Below are 7500 nucleotides of genomic sequence, written 5' to 3'. Positions count from 1 at the left end.
ACACACACACACACACACACACACACACACACACACACACACACACACACACACACACACACACACACACACACACTTTAGAAACTTGCTATACATAACAACACAAAATGATTCGCTTCATGATTAACAACAACAACAACAAAAATCACACACACACACACACACACACACACACACACACACACACACACACACAACAATCACAAAAAATCCGAACAACAACAACAAAGCAACAACAACAACAACAACAAGAAAACAACAACTTCCCAACAGTATTCATGTTCCACGCACAAAATCGCTCATTTCACAGCAAACACTACATAATCATCTCGTCAATAGAGTAGTTTACATGATCTTAGTTTACATCATTTCCATAGTCATTATTATCATTATCATCATGAACATGAACACAGACCTCAGCATCATCTTCATTAACGAACATCATCATCGTCTGAATTATCGTCATGAACATCGGCTTAACATCGTCGTCAACGTGATCATGGTCGTCAACACCATCACCATTATCACGATAATCATCTCATCATCATCAACATAATCCTCCTCCTCCTCCACACTGTAAAGAGGTCAAGAGCCAGGGGTGGGTTACATGAACGAACTTCTCAACGCTAAGTTTATTATTATTATTTATTTTTTTTACTTATTGTTAAGAATGTTCCTAACTCCAAGGCAAATTCCATGATACTTTAGGACAATTCTTATTAACTCTAAGAGCAAACTTAGCGCTGCAAAGAACGCCTCGTGCAACCCGGCCCTGGTCTCTGACCGAGGACAGGTGCTACGTAAGTATCCATATCATCATCATCATCATCATCATCATCATCATCATCCTCCTCCTCCTCCTCGACATCCTCCTCCTCCTCCTCCTCATCATCGACATCCTCCTCCTCCTCCTCATCGACATCCTCCTCCTCCTCCTCATCATCATCGACATCCACCTCCTCACCAACATCATCATCACCCTCCTCCTCCTCATCGACATCCTCCTCCTCCTCCTCCTCATCGACATCCTCCTCCTCCTCATCATCATCGACATCCTTCTCCTCATCATCATCATCGACATACTCCTCCTCCTCTTCATCATCATCATCATCATCATCCTCGACATCCTCCTCCTCCACAACATTATGCATCACTGTAAAACATTTAAAGCATGCTCTCTGACTCGAGGACAGGCGCTACATAAGTATCCATATCATCATCATCATCATCATCATCCTCGACATCCTCCTCCTCCTCCTCCTCAACATCATCATCATCCTCAACATGTAAAACATTTAGGGCTTGCTCTCTGGCCAAGGACAGGTGCTACATAAGTATCCATATCCTTCTTCTCCTCCTCCTCATCATCATCACCGTCGTCGTTGTCGTCAACATCATCATCATCATCATCATCGCCATCCTCCTCTTCCTTAACATCGCGCATCACTGTAAGTACATAAGTTTCCATATCATCAAATCATCATCATCATCATCATCCTCCTCCTCATCGTCATCCCTGAGGTCACCAATAGCACTGACGTTGTAACGGGCAGTCTGGGTGAAGTCGCTGAGCTCGTTGATGCTGCCCGTGGATCTGTTGGGGTCCGACCCTCTCAGCAGATCAGGCTTGGACTGGTCCATCATGTTGGCTCGGCTCTTCAGGATCTGCCCACAGAAAAACAAAAGGAGCCCAGTAAAATTCCATAGGAGGATCTGCCCACGGATGAAGTCTAGTGAAAATTTCACAGAAAGTGCTACTATATGAAAGTAAACCTTTTTTTAAAAATTGTATTTATTAATTAATTAATTAATTAATTTTAGCAATAGACGAAATTCCAACTGTTTTGTATTCCTTGAACCCTTGGGCAGACAGGCGCAACAGGCGAGTGGTCAAAGCGATGGACTTTCAATCTGAGGGTCCCGGGTTCGAATCTCGGTGACGGCGCCTGGTGGGTAAATGGTGCAGATTTTCCGATCTCCCAGGTCAACGTATGTGCATAGCTGCTTAGTGCATGAACCCTCTTCGTGTGTATACAGTAAGCAGAAAATCGAATACGCACGTTAAAGATCCTACAAGCCGTGTCAGCGTTCGTGGGTTTATGGAAACACAAGAACACACCCAGCATGCACACCCTTGAAAGCGGAGTATGGCTGCCTACATGGCGGGGTGAAACCAGTCATACACGCAAAAGCCCACTCGTGTTCATACGAGTGAACATGGGAGTTGCAGCCTACGAACGAAGAAGAAGAAGAAGAAGAAGAAGAAGAAGAAGAAGAAGAAGAAGAAGAAGAAGAACCCTTGGGAAAAATGACCTTTTTGCATTAGAAGAACTTCCAACTGTTCTTGTATTTTTGGCCCCTTGGGGTAGAACATGTCCAAAAAGTCTTGAAACCCCCCCCCAAAAAAAAACCAAAAAAAAACCCAAACAAACCCACCACACCATCTGGGTGGTGGAAATGAATTTGTGGTGTGCTTACTGTGTCCAAAGATTTGTTTGTATTTTTGTATTTCTTTTTATCACAACAGATTTCTCTGTGTGAAATTCGGGCTGCTCTCCCCAGGGAGAGCGCGTCACTACACTACAGCGACACCCATTTTTTTTTTTTTTTTTTTTTTCCTGCGTGCAGTTTTATTTGTTTTTCCTATTGGAGTGGATTTTTCTACAGAATTTTGCCAGGAACAACCCTTTTGTTGCCGTGGGTTCTTTTACGTGCGCTAAGTGCATGCTGCACACAGGACATCGGTTTATCGTCTCATCCGAATGACTAGCGTCCAGACCACCTCTCAATGTCTAGTGGAGGGGGGGGGGGGAGAAAATATCGGCGATTGTATCGCCTTCCCCCTTTTTATTGTGATACAGCGAAATATGGCGATGTGTCCATAACAGTGATGTACAATTTCAGCGATTGTTTCGTATGAATCAACTTATAATAAAATTATCAGCAACTGTGTGCTATTGTAAGAACAAAGTGCAGCATAGCAAAGCAAAAACAAAACAAAACAAAAACAAACAAACGCACACACACACACACACACACACACACACACACACACACACACACACACTCACATATACACACACACAAGCCTCCCGCCCCCAAGGAACAACTACAACAAAAACCTTACCTTACTCAATACACGAAAGTAATTATACACAGGGTAATTATGGGAAGCGTTTTGCTAGCAATAAATGATACTTCTTTTCAACAAAACTAGCACGCACATTCCCACATATCGCAGATTCCAAAACAAACAAACAAACACACACACACACGCACACAAACACACCAACATACATTCCCACCCATCCACCCCCTCCACACACACACACAGAAACACACACATTCCCGCACAATCACTGCAGATCCAAAAACAAACACACACCCACCCCCACCCCCCCACACCCACACACCCACCCTCACACACACATCCACACACCCCTCCCTCCCCCCCCACACACACACCCACACGCACACAGACCTTGGACCCTTTGCCGATGTCCTTCTTAAGCATGAAGACCAGGTCGTCAGGGTGGAGGACCACCTTGTTGGGGCCTCGGGTCATCTCCTTCTTGGCGAAGTACCTCCTGTCATCGTCATCATCATCACCGTCATCATCACGGTCATTACCATCATCATCATCGTCATCATAATCATCATCGTCGTGGTGGTGGTGGTGGTCGTCATCATCATCATCATCATCGTCGTCGTCCTCGTCGTAATCATCATCATCGTCACCGTCATCATCATCACCACTGGCGTTACTGTCATCATACAAGCCGTATCGTTGTCGTAGTCATCATCGTCATCATCCACATCGTCGTCACCAATGGCGTTATTGTCACCATACAGCTATATCGTTGTTGTGTTCGTCATTGTCATCATCATCATCGTTACTGTCACCACTGGCGTTCTTGTCATCACACAGCCATATTATTGTTGATTTCATCATCGTCATTGTCATCACATTTTTCTTTCGTTTTAGACCGTCACTATAAGCACCATACATGAACCGTTGACGTTATCGTTGTCGTCATTTTTAAATTATGACTTTGTCAACATCGTCGTAATCGTCGTCGTTGTTGTTGTTGTTATCATTATCATACTTGGTATCGTTGTCGTCTTTGTCAGCTGTCGTCATATCAAGCATTACTGTTGACGTCATTGTTGTCACTGTATCGTTGTCATCTTTGTCAATTGTCGTCATATCAAGCATTACTGTTGACGTCATTGCTGTCATTGTATCGTTGTCGTCTTTGTCAGCTGTCGTCATATCAAGCATTACTGTTGACGTCATTGCTGTCATTGTATCGTTGTCGTCTTTGTCAGCTGTCGTCATATCAAGCATTACTGTTGACGTCATTGTTATCACTGTATCGCTGTCGTCTTTGTCAGCTGTCGTCATATCTAGCATTACTGTTGACGTCATTGTTGTCATTGTATCGTTGTCGTCTTTGTCAGCTGTCGTCATATCAAGCATTACTGTTGACGTCATTGTTGTCACTGTATCGTTGTCGTCTTTGTCAGCTGTCGTCATATCAAGCATTACTGTTGACGTCATTGTTGTCATTGTATCGTTGTCGTCTTTGTCAGCTGTCGTCATATCAAGCATTACTGTTGACGTCATTGTTGTCACTGTATCGTTGTCGTCTTTGTCAGCTGTCGTCATATCAAGCATTACTGTTGACGTCATTGTTGTCATTGTATCGTTGTCGTCTTTGTCAGCTGTCGTCATATCTAGCATTACTGTTGACGTCATTGCTGTCATTATCGTTGTACTTAGTATCGTTGTTGTCATTATTATCAACGTACGTACAATAGTTAAGTTGTCGACGGTGTCACCATACTAGGTGTTGTTCTCGTCATTACCATCATATTTAGAATCGCTGTCGTTGTCATTATTCATCATCATGTTCATCGTACTTATTATCGCAGTCGTCGTCGTCGTCGTCGTCCTCATCATCATCGTCGTCACTATCATCATCAGCAGCAGTTGCAGCAGTAGCCTAATTTCTGTTCGGTCATGTTTGGTCTTATTGCCATCATCATCATCGTCATCGTCGCCTTCATCAAAGAGTATTCCCACCCACCACCACCACCATCACCACCACCATTGTTACTGTATTTGTATTTCTCTTTTTTGTCACAACCAATTTCTCTGTGTGAAATTCGGGCTGTTCTCACCAGGGAGAGTGCGTCGCTACACTGAGAGCGCCATCCATATATATATATATGTATGTATGTATGTATGTATGTATGTATGTATGTTTTTGTTGTTTCGTTTTGTATTTTTTCTGTCTGCAATTCAATTTGTTTTCCTAAGGAAGTGGAATTTTGCCAGGGACAACACTTTTATTGCCGTGGGTTCTTTTACGTGCGCTAAATGCATGCTGCACACGGGACCTCGGTTTATCGTCTTATCCGAATGACTGGCGTCCAGACCACCACTCAAGGTCTAGTGGAGGGGGATAAAATATTGGCGACTACCGGTGTGATTCGAACCTGTGCGCTCAGATTCTCTCGCTTCCTAGGCGGACGCGTGACCTCTAGGCCAACACTCCACACTGTACACATTATCATCATCAGCATCGATATAGAACATATCAAAATAAAAACAATTACCATGCTCGCGCGTATGATAGCACGCGCGCGCGCGCGCTGACACACACACAAACACACACACAGCGACACACAAGGGCGTACAAAGGCGCACATACACGCTTACAAGTACACGCACATGCATTAACACACACACACACACACACACACACACACACACACACACACACACTCTCTCTCTCTCTCTCTCTCAGTCACTCACACAGAGTGACACACAAAGGCACACACACACACACACACACACACACACGCTCACAAGTACACGCACATGCATTCACACACACACACACACACACACACACACACACACACACACACACACACACACACACACACACAAACACACACACATGCACACACACACAGAGAATGACACAAGCGCAAAAACACAATAGTCATAACAAAACAACAACAACAAAGACAAACACAAAAGAAAAGAAAAAGATCAATAGCAACAAAATAATAATAAGGAGATTTGACTAAATAAAAAAATAAATGAATAAATAAATACATTACTTAATCAATCAATTGATCATTCAATAATCAACACAATCGTTTATTTGTCTTTGCTCCATATAGACCACATACCACGGTCAGTGAAAAAAATCAAATTATGACGAAATTTGTAATCCATGTCAGCGTATGGTGGGATATGGAAACAAGAACATAACCAGCATGCACACCCCTGAAAACGGAGCATGGCTGCCTATATGGCGGGGTAAAAACGGTCATACACCTAAAAGCCCACTCGTGTACATACGAGCGAACGTGGGAGTTACAGCCCACGAACGGAGAAGAAGAAGAAGAAGAAGAAGAAGAAGAAGAAGAAGAAGAAGAAGAAGAAAATATGACGGAACTGAATTTCCCTTTTGCCAGTCAAACATTGCGTCCGTCATGTGTTAGTAGAACATAAAAATTATTCATCGTTGAAAACGAGACAGCTCTCCCTCTACATTTCTTGACTTTTTTTTTTTATACAGAAGTAGGACCTGTGTTTTTCTTTCTCCCTTCATTTCTTGCTTTGCTTTGCTTGTTTCCACCCCTGTTAACGGAGTATGGCTGCCTACATGGCGGAGTGAAAACGGTCATACGCGTAAAAGCCCACTTGTATACATACGAGTGAACGTGGGAGTTGCAGCCCACGAATAAAGAAGAAGAAGAAGAAGAAGAAGAAGAAGAAGAAGAAGAAGAAGTTTCTGTTTTTTCTTTCTTTTTCTTTTTTGTTGTTGTTGCTGTTGTTGCTATTTCTTACTTTTCTTTTATTTTCTTGGCCTTTATGTTTTTTCAGGAATAAAGTTGATGACTAGCACTGAGCAGCATTAATATGGAATTGATTGTCTTTGTCTGTTTTATGAAGGTACACATGGACAGAAAGTTACCAACCTTGATTAGAATCGACGATATTCACCGTTTTGTTTTCAGTTTTGGAGTTTCCGTTTGGTTTTGCATATTCTTTTTTTTGTGTGTGACTTTCTTTGAAACATCAGGGTTGGAATCAGTGCAGGTCAGAAACACCACCACTTCATGATTAATTAAGACGTGTCATTCATAAGGTGATGTCTTTTTTTTTTTTTTAAATAGTCGAAAAAATGTACAGTTTAATTGCTGTGTTGTTCTTCCCGATTATTTAATAGCATACCAACACCGCACACAGACGGTAATGATTAATTAAGGCGTGTCATTCATAAGATGACATATTTTTCAAATAGTCGAAAAATGTACAGTTTAATTGTTGTGTTGTTCTTCCCGATTATTTAATAGCATACCAACACCGCACACAGACAGTAATGATTAATTAAGGCGTGTCATTCATAAGGTGATATCTTCTTTTTTTTTAAATAGTCGAAAAAATGTACAGTTTTATTGCTGTGTTGTTCTTCC

At 42.4% G+C, this 7500-nt stretch overlaps 1 pseudogene; it reads right to left on the bottom strand.

Moving 5' to 3' along the window:
* The window catches only part of LOC143275488 (guanylate cyclase D-like), a 66879-nt pseudogene that overhangs the window by 54239 nt on the left and 5140 nt on the right, over positions 1–7500 (bottom strand).

The sequence above is a fragment of the Babylonia areolata genome, chromosome 30 (genome assembly GCF_041734735.1).
Source record: "Babylonia areolata isolate BAREFJ2019XMU chromosome 30, ASM4173473v1, whole genome shotgun sequence".
Classification (NCBI taxonomy): Eukaryota; Metazoa; Mollusca; class Gastropoda; order Neogastropoda; family Buccinidae; genus Babylonia; species Babylonia areolata.
This window is presented reverse-complemented; position numbering and strand designations above follow the sequence as displayed.